Source organism: Bos indicus, chromosome 7 (assembly GCF_029378745.1).
Source record: "Bos indicus isolate NIAB-ARS_2022 breed Sahiwal x Tharparkar chromosome 7, NIAB-ARS_B.indTharparkar_mat_pri_1.0, whole genome shotgun sequence".
Classification (NCBI taxonomy): domain Eukaryota; kingdom Metazoa; phylum Chordata; class Mammalia; order Artiodactyla; family Bovidae; genus Bos; species Bos indicus.
Window position 1 is genome coordinate 92,688,582 of NC_091766.1, and position 14,341 is coordinate 92,702,922.

The 14,341-nt window shown below is 35.9% G+C and overlaps 1 long non-coding RNA gene across 7 annotated transcripts in view; it reads right to left on the reverse strand.

Annotated features, from left to right (window-relative positions):
* LOC139184233 (uncharacterized) overlaps nucleotides 1–14,341 on the reverse strand; it is a 160,093-nt gene that overhangs the window by 39,570 nt on the left and 106,182 nt on the right. For all 7 annotated transcript variants that reach the window (XR_011567815.1, XR_011567814.1, XR_011567817.1 and 4 more), the window contains one exon: nucleotides 1,160–1,236. This is a non-coding gene — a long non-coding RNA (uncharacterized lncRNA). The remainder of the gene's footprint in view (nucleotides 1–1,159; nucleotides 1,237–14,341) is intronic.

The following is a 14,341-nucleotide window of genomic DNA, read 5'->3' on the forward strand; positions in this document are numbered from 1 at the left end:
TTCTCCAGGCAAGAATACTGGAGTGGTTTGCCATGCCCTTCTCCAGGGGTCTCCCTGACCCAGGCACCGAAGCCATGTCTCTTATATCTCCTGCATTGGGAGGTGTGTTCTCTACCACTAGCGCCACCTGGGAAGCCCTTATGCACCCACTTTTGCCACCTCTCTTCCTCGTCCTCTTTTGCTTCCTCAGTCATAAATTGTTTTTCACTTGTATATTGCCTTCACAAGGTTTTTTCTTGTGAATCAGTGGCCTGAGTAAAAGAAAAGATCTCTAATGAGAAACTCTTAAAGAGTATATTTGATATTCTTTAGATGCTAAGAACACCAAAATCAGCATCAATATCAGTATCAGTACTGATGATCAGTACATTGATGATCAGTATCAGGTACTCATCATCAATGCAACAGACTGAAAAACAAACGTGAAGGCACTCCCTTTCACCTCCTACATCAAGAATCCCGACTGCTTTGGGAATTCATCTGTTTAATGTTCTTTTCTTCCTTCTCCAGAACATATCTTTAAAAGATAATCATCATTTTTAGTTTTACTGAGGTATAACTGACATATAGATAATTGCACATATTTTAATGTATATATTTTGATGAGTTTGGACATATGTGCACACATCACCACAATTAAGGTACTACAAACATATCTAGACTCTCAAAAATTTCCTTGTATTCTTTTGTGGTTTTGTGCTGTTGTAAGAGCACATAAAGAAAATGAAAGTGAAAAACATGAGATTTATCTTCACCATTTTAAAGTGCACACTATCATATTTTTAACTATGGGCACTGTGTTGTACAACAGACTCAACATATTTGACTTCTATCCTCAAACTGCTTTTAAAACTTATGACACACCCACTAAAGTATGCTGGGCCTAACCCCTAGGCCTAGCATTACCTTGTTTTATTAAGTTGACCCCAGTGCTGATACAAGCTAAAACAAAAGAAAACTGACAAGCAGTCTCGTCAGACTCATAAATGATTGTGTACATGTGCCTCTTCTCAGCTCTCATCAAATGACACTGGGCTCGGTGTTCAACTCGACTCTTTGAAGGATAATTTCTGACACATTAGCAGCAGCCAACATAATAATATATATTAATTTCAGTCAAATACCTCTCAAAATATAATACCCCAGAACATCAACTTACTCATTTTAAATTCTTCCATAGGAGTCTACAGGAAGAACATGATCTCTGTAATCCAAAAGGAGTCTTGAGAAAATAAACTGTAAAAAAAAAAAAAAATTTAGGAGGAATTCATAATAAAGTTCATGTTTTGCCCATTAATTTTAGATACCAAAGAAAAATCAAAGCGAGGAGAGATGTTTTTAATACCAAGCATATTTACAAGTAACAAGGCATTAAGATTTATAAACTAACATGATCACCTACTTAAAGCTAATCAATATATTCAACAACAAACAAGATACTTGTCTTAAATGATTTATTCCATTATTTTGGTACCTATGCTTAAATTAATTCCAATTACAACTCTATATTCAAGACTTGAGAGAGAAAAAAGTTAATTACGCAAATTAAAAATCAAAAGCCTAGAGTATTAATCTCCTCTACACATACCCCTGTTTCATCTCTCCAACTCTCCAAACCCACACTCCCTGTCTCTGTCATTGTACATTCAAGCCCGTACTATCAAGTCCAATAGGGTTGGTGTGAAGTTAGTGTAAAGTATGTATAGCTAGCAGTGTGACTTTATTATTTGTTTTGCTTAGTTCCAGGACTGAAGAATGCCAATTTCAATGCAAAGGGTGGTCATTTGTGCATGTATATCTCTCTTCCCACTCCTCAATGAAGCTGTGACTTCAGTGACGTTCAAGAGTGCAAAATACAACAACTGTTTGTATTTATCCGTATTAATGTCACAATATATTTACTTTGGAAGGGATAGGTCCAAATTTAGGTTAGCAGCCTACTCTGGCTTAAAACAGAACATATCTCCCTAAGGCACTCTCCTTCTGAAATAATTCATTACCATAAAAGTTAAGTATTTACAGGACAAAAACCTGAAACAATAGTAAGAGCAACAAAACATTCTGCTTTTCATTTCCACTAACTTGGTGTTAATGAAATGTGACACTGCTATTAGCATAGTATAATATGAAAAGGTGTCCAATGTACAAAGATAATATGAAAACTCCTTCCCTGGTGGTTCAGACAGTAAAGAACCCGCCTGCCAGTTCAGGAGAAGCAGGTTCGAGCGCTGGGTCAGGAAGATCCCCTGGAGAAGGGAATGGCTACCCACCCCAGTATTCTTGCCTGGAAATTCCAAGGACAGAGGAGCCTGGCGGGCTACAGTCCATGGGGGTCACAGAGAGTCGGACACAACAGAGCAACTAACACTAATGACAAAAGCAAAACAAAAATAGTTCTCTTTCCTTTTCATATGCCCTTTGTGTTAGCTGAAAAGCATATGACCTTGTTATCTACATGCTAGAATAAAGATATAATATATACATAAAGATATATATAATAAAATTGGTTGCCAGTGTGCCTAGAAGGAGGCTTCAAAAATAACCAAGTAGAATTACTTTTCCCAGTGCCCCATAAATGATACATTATACAGGACTCAGTTCTTACTTCTCTGTGTTAGAAGCTGTACTAAATGCAGTTAAACAAGAGAAAAAATATCTAAATAACTCTCAGAAGTGGCATACATAGATATTAGATCTTTGTTGAAATCTCAAAACTTACATTATCCAAAGGTTTAAATCACCTTTAAAACAGTATTAAAATTCTAAACTCATGTTGTGTTTATTTTTTTTTAAGTAGATGTATATTCCTAGCAACATGTTTGTATCTGATGTTACTCATATACATAAAAGTATATAGTCATTTTAGGGATTAATAGAAAACCAGACATCTGCACAGAACATTTCCCTCATTAGATATTATCATGTTAGCAAATTTTCCCTATTTTTTATTTTACTACAAAATAAAATGAGCTGATTTTTACCCTCAAGTTTCTCTATAATGTATACTGCCAATAATGCAAATATTTTAATGGCACATTAGAAGAATCTCATTTTCCTCTAAAAATCACTACAGCATTTAGCCCTGAAGAGACCTCATAACACATACAAAAAAATCAAGATATGACTATGGCACACTGGCATACCAGTTACCACTTAACAAATATTACTTTAATCATTACTTTTAAACTAAAAGCTATCTTTTCTTAAAATCTCAGTCAAGATCCCATTGGTCATTAGAATGTTATTTGGCCTCTTCCTAAATAAGTGCCAAATTGAATCAATTACACAAGAATCAATTAGCAAAAAACTATATACAAATCAACTGTCTTAACTACCAGCCAAACTGTATATTCAAAAAAGTAACTCTCTTCTGTCAGAATGTCACATTTGGGGTTCATGGGGGTATAAACTGATACCTTTCTAGAAAGCAATTTGGAATAACATTTATAAAATATTACTGTTTATTTTCTTTGACCAGTAACTCTATTCCTAAGAATTAACCTAAAGAAATAATCAGAAATAAAGTTTATATATATATAAAGATGTGTATTCCAACATGACTTACTAGAGCAGAAGGACAAAAAAAAAAAAATGCAAAGCTCAAAACAAAGCTTAGATTTAAAATAAATACCATGCAGCCATTTAAATCACAATTATGAATAAAATGTTATGACTTAAAATTCTCAGCACACATACATAAACCATACCAAAATATTTACAGCAATTACCTGTGGTTGGCATCATTATAGGTTATTTTTATATACCTCTTTTGTATTTTCAGGAGCTAATACCGCTATTCAAGAATATTTTAATATCCTATACTGAACTATTATAAACTAAGGGGTTTTGTTAGAAGTCATTTCAGTGACAGTCATAGACCATTTCACAAGCACAGAGAAGAAAAGATGGCTGGTCAAAAGTAGATGACTGTCATCAGCTAGCTTTTCCTCAAGCACTAGGAATACTGCTATAGTTCCCCTGCTAATATCCATCAGTAATCAAATTAGTAGAGCACTCATGTTAACAATTTGTATTTCCATCTGAGGGTCAATTTATTTAACAGATAGCTGTTTTTCCCAGTAAAGACAGTTAGTACAACAAACTTGCATGGGATAGGAACAAATATTTACTGAGTAAGTTAACTGCTGCTGCTGCTAAGTCACTTCAGTCGTGTCCGACTCTGTGCAACCCCACAGACGGCAGCCCAACAGGCTCCCCCGTCCCTGGGATTCTCCAGGCAAGAACACTGGAGTGGGTTGCCATTTCCTTCTCCAATCCATGAAAGTGAAAAGTGAAAGTGAAGTCGCTCAGTCGTGTCCGACTCTTCACAACCCCATGGACTGCAGCCCACCAGGCTCCTCCGTCTGTGGGATTTTCCAGGCAAGAGTACTGGAGTGGGGTGTCATTGCCTTCTCTGATATGTTAACTGACATGATGCTATAAGCTTTTCTGTTGTTGGTGGTGTTCAGTTGCTGACTCTTTGAGACCTCACAGACTATAGCCCGCCAGGCTCCTCTGTCCTCCACTATCTCCCGGAGTTTGCTCAAATTTATGTCCACTGAATTGGTGATGCTATCTAACCATCTCATCCTCTGCCACCCTTTCTCCTTTTGCCTTCAATCCTTCCCAGCATCAGGTTCTTTTCCAGTGAGTTCACTCTTCAAATCAGATAGCCAAAGTAATGGAGCTTCTACAACAGCTCTTCCAATGAATATTCAGGACTGATTTTCTTTAGGGTTGACTGGTTTGATCTCTTTACTGTCCAAGGGACTCTCAAGAGTCTTCTCCAGCACCACAATTTGAAAGCATCAATTCTTCGGCACTCAGGTTTCCCTGGTGGTTCAGACAGTAAAGAATCAGCCTGCAACACAGGAGACCTGGGTTCGATCCCCCGGGTCGGGAAGATCCCCTGGAGAAGGGAACGTCTACCCACTCCAGTATTCTGGCCTAGAGAATTCCATGGACAGAGGAGCTTGGTGGGCTACAGTCCATGGGGTTGCAAAGAGTCAGATACCACTGAGTGACTTTCACTTTCAACCTTCTTTCAACTCTCACATCTGTACAAAACCATTGGGAAAACCAAAGCTTTACATACTTCAACACTTTACAGATTTCATTTAATCCTTGCAATATTGTAATGTAGGTATTATTATTTTTCAGAGGAGGGAACTGAGGCTCAGAGAGGTTAGGTAACTTATCTAAGTACACAAAGCTAGTAAATAATGACACTAGAATTTGAACAAGCTTTTCCATATACAGAACCTTCTAAAAATATCAGTGAAGGAAATAGTTAAACTGTAATGATGGGATTATTCATCCTGCATCAGATAATGCCCTTGAAAATATTTCAATTGTAAAACACTAAGTAAATAATTTTGAAACAGCCAATAGCTAATTCATTGAACATTAATAATAAACAGACTCCACATAGCCAAGAGAAAAGCAAATAAATGCTTCAAGTAATATTCAATAAGATAATGCCTAACATTAACTGTGTCTGGAAATTATAGGTGTTCAATAAATACAGTATTGAACCAAACTAATTGAGATTGGCTGATAAAAACAAAAATAGAAACAAATGTCTATCACTTTCCAAAAGCTATATGAACACACTCAAGTTACAAAAAATTAAATTTATTAAATTATAATATAATAGGGACTTCCCTGGTGGTCCAGTAGGTTAAGAATCCACCTTCCAAGGCAGGGGACATGGGTTCTATTCCTGCTTGGGGAACTAAGATCCCACAGGCCTCAGGGCAGCTAAGCCCACATGCTGCAGCTACCAAGCCCACGCACTCTGGAGCCTGCGTGCCACAAGTAAGACCTGACACAGCCACAGATAAATAAATATTATAATATATAATTAATTTATGCTAGACAACTGTTTATCATTAGGTAGAAAACGGAGAAGGGATTATATATTACAGAGTAAACATAAATCCCACACACAATGATGCATTTAGCTCCTAATAAATTAATACAACTTGATTAAGGATCTAGAAAGAAGATAAAATAATTGAGAAAGTTTCTATTTTAACTCTTAAAATCTAACCACTAAAAATTTTAACCTCAATGCTACTTTCCTTTAAATGAAGCATTCTAGGGACTTCTAGAAGGTTCCTGTTTGGGTAAAACTATTAGAAATCATAGCTTTTAATAATTTAAATAATCTGTTAAAATTCTGCTAACAAAGTCAGAGTTAAATGGCTATGGTTTTGGTTCACAAACACATGATATGAATAATTTTTGCCTATTTTTAACAATATATAAAACCTCTACCACTATACCATTAAGATAATTAAACTAAGTTAAAGCCCATGTGTTCTATAAACTTCCTAAGGTCAAAAAAGATGATTAAACTAAGTTAAGGCCCATGGGTTCTATAAACTTCCTAAAGTCAAAATCGTTGCTGGCAAAACACTAAGGGTCAGTTTTTCATAAGCTAAAATAGACAAAGGAATTTAAATTGCTACAGATAATCACGGAGCAAATTTGGACTAAAGTAAGGAAAGTCCCGTGGACGGAGGAGCCTGGTGGGCTGCAGTCCATGGGGTCGCTGAGGGTCAGACACGACTGAGCAACTTCACTTTCACTTTTCACTTTTGTGCATTGGAGAAGGAAATGGCAACCCACTCCAGTGTTCTTGCCTGGAGAATCCCAGGGACGGGTGAGCCTGGTGGGCTGCCGTCTACGGGGTCACACAGAGTCGGACATGACTGAAGTGACTTAGCAGCAGCAACATACTAAATACATAAGTATACTTAAGCATATGTATATTTATATATTTATTTATACATTTAAATATTTGTGTTTATGTATATATCGATAAATATATATAAGTAAATATTTATATCTATTTATATTTTTATATATTTATTTAATAATGCTATAGTACACTCTTAAAGACCAAAAATATACCCCTATTAAGATAGAATGGAATTAAGACTGGGTGTGTTGATATTCCTGGAAAGTAGACCTATCTTGGGCTTTCCAGGCGGTGCTAGTGATAAAGAGCCCGCCTGCCAATGCAGGAGACATAAGAGACACAGGTCCAGTCCCTGGGTTGGGAAGATCCCCTGGAGGAGGGCATGGAAACCCACTCTAGTATTCTTGCCTGGAGAATCCCGTGGACAGAGGAACCTGGTCCACAGGGTCACAAACAGCTGGACATGACTGAAGCAACTTAGCACACACAGCACAGACCTTGCTCAGCCACTATTCAAATTTAAACCCTGGCACAGTCTGGATAACCTATCGTGCATAATCAAGAAATTAACTAGCACCGCCACCCAAGATCATTAGCAATGGTTTATTTTAAGCTTAAATGAGACTAACTTATAAAAATGATATTAGTATGCTTTATGTCTTCTTTGTAAATAACTGTAAATTATATAATCTAAATGAATAAACAGAAATAAAAGGTGGGTCCAAATTAGGATATTAATATTACCTATGATTATTAAACAAAATAGAATTATAAATAAGATTAAAAGGATCAATAAAATCTGTTGAGTTAAAGCCATAAAATTAACCTCCACTAATGATCTAGTAATTATATTTTTCAGGCAATTTTTAAAAATAATTTTATTTATTTATGGCTGTACTGGGTCTTCATTGCTGCATGGGCTTTTCTCTAGTTGTGGCAAGCAGGTCTACTCTCTCGCTTCAGTGCTTTGGCTTCTCATTGCAGTGGCTTCTCTTGTTGCCGAGCATGGGCTCTGGAGTGCACAGGCTTCAGTAGTGTGGCTCCCAGCCTCTGGAGCACAGGCTCAGTAGTTGTGGGGCGTGGGCTTAATTGCTCCACAGCATGTGAGATCTTCCCAGATCAAGGATCAAACCTGTGTCTCCTGAACTGGCAGGCCGATGCTTTACCACTAAGCCACCAAGGAAGTCCCTTTGTCAAACAATTTTTATGTAAAATTGTTGGTCAGATTGAATACTTGTGCAAGATTTGTAAATACAGATAAAACTTTAAACAGTTCAGAGAGTAAAAGTGGTTAAAATAAGAATCATACAGTAATTTCTGAAAATGTGCTAATAACTTGTCACAGTGAGTCAGATGCTAAGGTTTTATCTTACTCATTGTTAAATTCCCAGAACCAAGTATAGGGTCTGCAAAACTACAAGTTGTTAGTTATAACAAACTGAGGTTACATCCTTTAGCAAGTTTTGCCAGATTATTTTTTAAGAAGTTAAGATTTCCCATCCTGAATATTTTAGTGCACGTATGAGTATGTGAATTTTTCTGGGAAGAGGATTAATATCTTTCATCAGAGATTCAAGTGACACCAAAAAGTTAAAAGCTACAGATCTAAACAAAATACGGACATGCTGAATGTAGGTCATCACTGTCAAACACAGAGAGGTAAGGTAGCTCTAGAAATAGTTCAGAAGAGAACAGTCAGCTCTGGAAGGAAAAGAATGGAGTTTTCTGGTAGTATTTTTTCATTTGTTTATTGCCCTTGTTCTTTTGCCTGTGTTGATCAATATTAGAAAATTACTACAATTCTTCATTTAATTCAGTTGCACAAATGTAACCACTGATATAGTTACAGTATAGCATACTTTAGAAAGGCACACTACTGTTATGAAGTTAAATGTACCTACAATAAGATGAACAAGTTGAGGTTACACATAATATCTTACTAGATAATTATCTTTAGAATCTCAAGTTTAACTTATTAATATTCTTTTTATTAATTCCTGTAACCCTTGCTTGCTATAACTGAGTAAAACAGTGACTAAACCTCACATGATAAAGTAAGCTGGATCTCCTATTAACTCTCTCTTTACATATAATTTAAAATCTTCTTTTAAAATTATAAGCGTACCTATTCTGTAGGTGAACACCACACAGCCCTGCCCCACCAAGCTTATTCTATGTGCCAATCCTCATGCCAACTGTAACTAAAATGCTGTAATTCCACATCATTACATTAAGCAAGAGCCAAGTTGCGGATTTTACACTGTCTGATTACTAAGATCACATTAGCTTACTACCAATGGTTTAGTCACTGCATCAACTATGGGTATTAAATCTCTGGATGCAATGAAAGTTAACAATGCTATTTTTATGTCATGCAAAAAAAATTCATTCAGTCTGTTTTCCCTTTTTGATTACAGTTCATTTAAGGGAAAAATGTTGCTGTATGGCTTGACAATGTTTTATGTGTCTTCGGCTGATAGAACACACAAAACGTTTGAAAAGGCCCATTTATTTGAGCAGACGTATTAAATAATACTTTAAATGTGAACATGCATGTCATAAATTTTGTAGTCTCTTTAAAGTAGGATAAATCTGGTATTTAAAATAGTCTTTGTTCAAAGCCATTTTTTTTTCTAACAGTCATAAAGGGACTCTGATTTGTGCTGCATGAACAATGCCAGCATCATCATTTTAATGTTATCCATATGGGCTTCTAATAATAGATAAGAGTCTACATTTGTATTATATGTCTTAGAGACATTTAAAATCTAGATAAGGAAAGGCTGATTTCATTGGCCCCATAGTTAAAGGAAAGCAGACCCTAATTAAAAGAATTCTGTTCTGAATTAACTAGTTTGACATGTGCTAATTGACAGTTCCTGTGAAATGGTTCTAATTAAAGTCAATATGTCTTTTTCAATTAAAAGGAAATTAAGAATATACTAATATACATTAACAACTTAATCTGCCTTCAATATCCCATACATCAGCTGCTTTTTTCCCCCCTAACGTTATTGAAGAGCCATCTGACATGAATCATCTACTGTTTGCTTATGGTATCTCATTATTACTTCACACGAGCACAGGGGTAGTGTATGTCCCCTTGAGGAAGAGGATAACCTGCACATGCTTTAATTTTAACATCTCCCAACTCTTAGTTCATTAAAAGTAAACCCACCTTTTTGAATTCAAAAAATGGACACTCTTAGTAAGAATCTTTGCTAACTGAAAACAAAGACAAGTGTTCTCAATTAGTTGGTCTTTTACTATAGGCCTTAGAGGTAATTGCATTCTGCTGGAAAGAAGGCTGGACTGTTTTCATCATTTGGCTTGATTCAATGCAAAGCTTGATCTGAGCAACATACAACAGAAAACATCTTTCAAATTAGGTTCTGTTTCCCAAGAGAAACTTCGGGGAAATCTCAGGTGGGAATACTTCGCATTGTATATGTAACAGAAAAATAGAAAGCAAGATCGCTCAAATGCCAGCACTAACAGAAGGCCCATCATATTCACTGAAAATGTAGCATTAGAGAAGCTGTTTATAGAAACATAATTAAATATTCAAATGTGCATTACCAAAGCTATGGTATTGGCAATGTTAATACTAGAGAAAGTAATATTAAACTCAAGCATCAATGTAAGTGAACACTGCATTAACATCACAGAGAGAACTATGGAAAAGATTAAAACTATTTGTTTCTTAATAGATCATTATAATTTCGATGTTTTAAGTATAATAAAAATATTTTTAAAGAAATTTTTTATACTATCCAGATACTATGTTCAGTCCTCTCACATGATATAGCTAATATTTTGATAGGCATTTTTTCATAACCCTCTTTTTCCAGCATTTAAATTCAACCATAGCAAACTATTTCACCTAAATTTACCAAAATTAGTCACGAATGTTTAATACAGATCAAAAAAAAAAGGGAAACAAGTCATTTTCATTTTTATTCACTTACATTATTAAAGATTAAGCTTGCTAATACCTGTAGCATTGAGTATGTGTAGAAGAGCTGGACAGACAGTCAGCCTGCCAGTCAACCCAAGATCTCTTACTGAAAGTATTTTTTCCTAATATACTCTATTATTCTCTTCTGAGTAGTTACCAAAAACTTTGATGAGCATCACCATTTGTGGAATTCAGCAGCTGAAGTCTAGTGAATTTTCAGAATAAGTAAATACATATTAACCCATGTTCAAAAAATTACCTCCTTACATTATAATCAGATTCAAAAGTCCAAAAGCAATGCCACCTATCACCAAATATCAAGCCCCTGGTTTGATTTTCAGTCCTAGGATCCTGCTGCTCAAGCTGGTATAGACTGGAAAGGCTGCAGTGACATCACATACTCAGCTTTCTGAAATGGGAGAGAAGCCAATGCAGCAACTTCTCTGCCCAATGAAAGAGCATTGTCTGTAAGAGGCCTCCACAACATACGGCCCACACACAGCCATGAAGCAGTTGTTCATGACCCACCCACAGATTTGAGAAAGGGGAGCAAGTAGAAAGACAGACAATATGGCACCCATGTCAGCAGCAAGAGATAAGGCTGCCCCACAGACTCCACATCTCAGTTCACATGTTATAGTGACAATACTCCACATCTAAATTCACAATGAAAATCAATGTCATCTGTCAAGCCTTCCAACAAAGGCTTTCATTCACAGTATTGATGCTAGACTAGAATAAAAATTTCTTTAAAGGGAGGAGCTATATGGAACTGATACTAGGAAAACTCTGTAGCATTCATCTGACAGTTTATACTGTTCAAGCAAGTGATATTTATTGATGATTCTCATGGCTTATTTCCTCTGTAAGAACTTGTTTTCATCTTTTCCCTTGCTCCTGTCATTTAATTACCAATGAGTGACAATGAAACGTATTGCTCTTTTAAGAATGACCATGGAAGGGAGTGATATTATGGAAGATCACAGAGTATAAAGCTCTAGAGTCAGCCCCTTCACCAAAACAACTATTGAGCTGCAAGAACTGCTAGAATTTAGAACTCTGGCGTCTAATTGAACACATGGAGCATCCCAGGAAGTGCTTGACAAACAAAGAAGCCAGCAAATTTTCATGAATTGCAACATCATGCATAAGGACCAATAATCCTCCACTCCTGATTCAACCCTTTTAGCATCAAGGTGGACAGTAAGATCTTCTCCTTCAAAAAACCAGAGTTCTGTGTTTTGTGACCTGGCGGGTCACTAAGTGGCCAGCACAGAGGCTGGCCATTAATTCAAGCTTAATGGTTTGAACTGCTTCCCTGGCACCACTGAAGGAAGTTAAAGAGACAGAATTCCTTTTACACTTTTTAAACTCTTATTGTATCCAGGCATTTAAGGAAATTTCTGTCAGGTCACTAGCTGACCACAGAGATAACAGAACATAGACTTCAGTGACAACACAAGACTAGGAATATAGGCTTTTCAAAAAAAAAAAAAATGTAGAAAAGTCACTAAACAAATGAACAACTGCAGACTTCATCATATAATAATAGTCTTTGGTGTAGTAGGAGAACCAGATTTTCAGAATTACAATATTCAAAATGTCCAGATCTCAACAAGATAATTACAAAGCACACAAACAAGTAGTAGGAATGCATCACTCATTCACAGGACATAAAAAGTAAGAAAGAAATTGATGGAAACCATCCTGAGGAAGCCCAGGCATTAACTTATAAGACTAAGACTTGAAAGTTACTGCTTTGAATATGCTAAAAGAGCTAAATAAAATCATGGACAAAGAATTAAAAGAAATTAAATTATTTTTAAAAATCAAAGTAGAATTTTGGTAATTGAAAAGTATTACAGGTAAAATTTAAATATTCACAAGACACATTCAACAACAGATTCAAGAAGGAGTCTTCAAATTTGAAGATAGGGCAACTGTTAACTGCCCAGTGTGAGGAATAGAAAGAAAAAAAGGAAAAAGGCTTCAGAGACTTATGGGACACCATCAAACATATTAACATATATATTATGAGAGTCCCAGAAGGAGAAAAGAAAGGAAAAAAGGCAGAAAAAAATATTTGAAATACTATCCAAAAACTTCCTAAACTTCATGAAATACATAAATACACACATCCAAGAACCTCAGCTGGAGAAGAGAATGGCAACCCACTACAGTATCCTTGCCAGGAGAATCCCATGGACAGAGGAGACTGCCGGGCTACAGAGCATGGGGTTGCAAAGAGTCAGACACGACTGAAGCGACTGAGCACAAGAACCTCAACAAACTCCAAGCAGGACAAACTCAAAGAAATCCACATCGTGATATATTATTATCAAACTGCTAAAAGACAAAGATGGAAAGAAACTTGAAAGCAGCAGGAGAAAAGTGACTGATCACATCAATGGCTTCTCAAATGGCTTCTCAAAAAGATTAACAGTGTATTTCTCATCAAAAATCATGGAGACCAAATGGCAGTAGAACAATATATTTAAAGATTGAAAGGAAAAACATGTCAACCAGGAATTCTGCATTCAGCAAAACAACGCTTCAAATATAAAGAACAAATTATGACATTCTTAGCTAAATGGAAGATAAGGGAATTCATTACTAGTTATCTGCTCTATGAGAAATGCTAAAGGGAGTCCTTCAGGTTGAAATAAAAGGATACTAGACAGTAACCTAAAGCTACACAAAGAGATAAAGAACAATGGTAAAGGTAACTACACAGATAAATATAAAACCTAATAATGCTATATTTTTGCTACGTAACTTCTCTTTTTTATTTCCTATTTAATTTAATAAACAAATGTATAAAACAATAATCATAAATCTATATTAATGGGCATACAATGCATAAAGACACAATCTATGACAGTAATAACATAAAGGAGAAGATGGAGCCAGTTAGGAGTAGAGTCAACGTATGCTACTGAAGCTAACTTGGTATCAGTTCAAACTAGAGTTTTATAAATTTAGGATGTTAACTGTAATTCCCATGGTAACCACTAATACCTAAAAATATATGTAAAAAGAAATGGAAAGGGAAATGATATACAGAAAAAAAATCAAGCAAACACAAAATAAGTCAGTATTAGAGAAGCTGAGGAACAACAAAAAATAATACAAAAAACAAATAGCACAATTGCAGATATAAATCCTTCATTATCAGTAATTACTTTAAACGTGAATGAGTTAAGCTTGTCAATTGGCAGAATATTTTTTAAAAAACATAATACAGCTATATGCAGCTTTTAAGAGACGCATTTGAGACCCAATGACACAGATAGGTTAAGAGTCAAGGGATGGAAAAAGAAACTCCATGCAAACAGTAACCAAAAGGAAGCCTGGCTACCTATATCAGACAAAATTCATTTTTATAAACAGCAACCAAAAGGAAATCTGGCTACCTTTATTAATATCAGACAAAACTGACTTTACATACAAAACTGTTGCAAGAGACAAAGAAAGACATTTTATAGTGAAGGATCAATGCACTGCTGCTGCTGCTGCTAAGTCACTTCAGTCGTGTCTGACTCTGTGAGACCCAATAGACGGCAGCCCACCAGGCTCCCCCGTCCCTGGGATTCTCCAGGCAAGGACACTGGAGTGGGTTGCCATTTCCTTCTCCAATGCAGGAAAGTGAAAAGTGAAAGTGAAGTCGCTCAGTTGTA